Source organism: Triticum dicoccoides, chromosome 5B, assembly GCF_002162155.2.
Source record: "Triticum dicoccoides isolate Atlit2015 ecotype Zavitan chromosome 5B, WEW_v2.0, whole genome shotgun sequence".
Classification (NCBI taxonomy): Eukaryota; Viridiplantae; Streptophyta; class Magnoliopsida; order Poales; family Poaceae; genus Triticum; species Triticum dicoccoides.
Genome location: NC_041389.1, coordinates 13489129 through 13490842, shown reverse-complemented (window position 1 = coordinate 13490842; position 1714 = coordinate 13489129). Strand labels below are relative to the sequence as shown.

At 43.7% G+C, this 1714-nt stretch overlaps 1 long non-coding RNA gene across 3 annotated transcripts in view; it reads left to right on the top strand.

Moving 5' to 3' along the window:
• Nucleotides 1-1265, top strand: part of LOC119307069 — a 3289-nt gene extending 2024 nt beyond the window's left edge. For all 3 annotated transcript variants that reach the window (XR_005149126.1, XR_005149127.1, XR_005149125.1), the window contains 2 exons: nucleotides 166-427; nucleotides 524-1265. This is a non-coding gene — a long non-coding RNA (uncharacterized LOC119307069). The remainder of the gene's footprint in view (nucleotides 1-165; nucleotides 428-523) is intronic.
• Nucleotides 1266-1714: the final 449 nt, after the last annotated feature.

Sequence of the window (1714 nt, the reverse complement as noted above, 5' to 3'; positions counted from 1 at the left end):
GTTGTCAGCTATACAATACAACCGAAAAGAAACTCAAAGCAAATCTACAATAGAAGTGATGGAAGGAGCCAACTCCTGCTTAGCTCTATACAATACATGGATGCGTTGTTAATCTGATTTTTTTTGGTTAACTAATTATGTATTAACACTTTGATATACACCCAGGGTCAGGATTGGGGCTGCTGAGCCAGTCAGGGCGCCGCCCTAATATGATTTCAGCAATGGAGAAATCAATACGGGGTTTTGCTGAAAACACTGGAGACAATGTCATTGTGCCAAAATTAGGAACCAACTTTCATACATTGGGTGAAGCCTATGATTTCTACAATCTGTATTCGTAGGAGAAAGGATAGGCATTAGGTACGGAAAGAGGAGACTAAATGTGAATAGGATGAAATGCATGCAAAAAATAGTCTGCAGATGCGTGGTACGTACACTTATTTACATAATTTCATAATATACTACTAGCTCACTGAATTCATGTTTTGGTTAGCTGAATTTGGATGGTTTGAATGTTGGCCAGGGGAAGCCGGTAGTGGAGAACACAGGCTCTTGCCACTGTGACTGTCCTGCTCTCATAAGACTGCTGTGTTTCAAAGACAACAGTTGGTACATAGCCGAGCACCGTGAGGGGCACAACCATTTGTTGTCTCCGACCAATGGGTAGACAATAAATACACAGGCAATCACACAAACATATCGATGTGTACAGAAATGAAGTTGCAGAAATAAGGCACTGCCTTCAATTAGAACACAGGTTGGCAGAGAATGGAGATGTTGTGAACCAGATTCAGCCACAAGGTGCTCTGGTGGTTATGGGAGACAAAGTGCATGGTGTTATGGGCAACGATGATAACAATGCAGCTAATGAGTCCAGGAATATGCTAGCGGGATTACTACCTCTGGGTAAGAGGAAAGAGATGGGAAGGCCTACAACAAGCAGAGAGAAGTCGCCATATGAAGGGTTGAGCAAGAGGACAAGATTCTGCACCATCTGTCGGCGTCAAGGGCACGAAGCGGATAACTTGGCCTGATCGCGGAGATGTCCCAAAACAAGCTTGGAAATCTGGACGATGCAAAAATTGTGGTGTAAGGCCACCGTCGGAAGAACTGCCACAAAGCAGCCGAACTCGGACTGAATAATTGATGGGATTGTTTAGTTAGTTTCAGTGCACTACGTTTCTGCCCAGTTTAAGTTATGCTGTATCTGAATAATTAGAACTTGTCTGTAAACCATCTGGACAAAATAATTTGTTTCTTCATTCCCTCGTGAGCACACTCTGACACTGAAAATGGTTGAGAGCTTTCTTTGAACATGTGCATGTGGCCCCGTGCTGATGATAATTGTTAGTGCATGATTCTGATTGAATTGCCTTTTGCATAATATAAACAGATGCTTACATGTGGTGCCTGATCGGGGTTTCAGAGACAGGCCTGAATATATTTGCTTGCTGAATGCGCTAACAAGTTAATGCATCTACCATCAAACGGCCAGTGTTCAGACAGTGTTCAAACTTACCCTATCAGTCATTGGGGATACTGGAGTATGCGAGCATGAAGTGGTGGTAGAGAGAAGAAGGCAACTGCTGGTGTTGGCACTTCCTGAAGAGGGGTACGACTAATACGACCCTAATGTTGATCATTGCATAGCCAACTATGCGAAGGAGGATGAACAACTCCAGGAACCTGCGCTGGGCAGAGTTGGATTGGATTT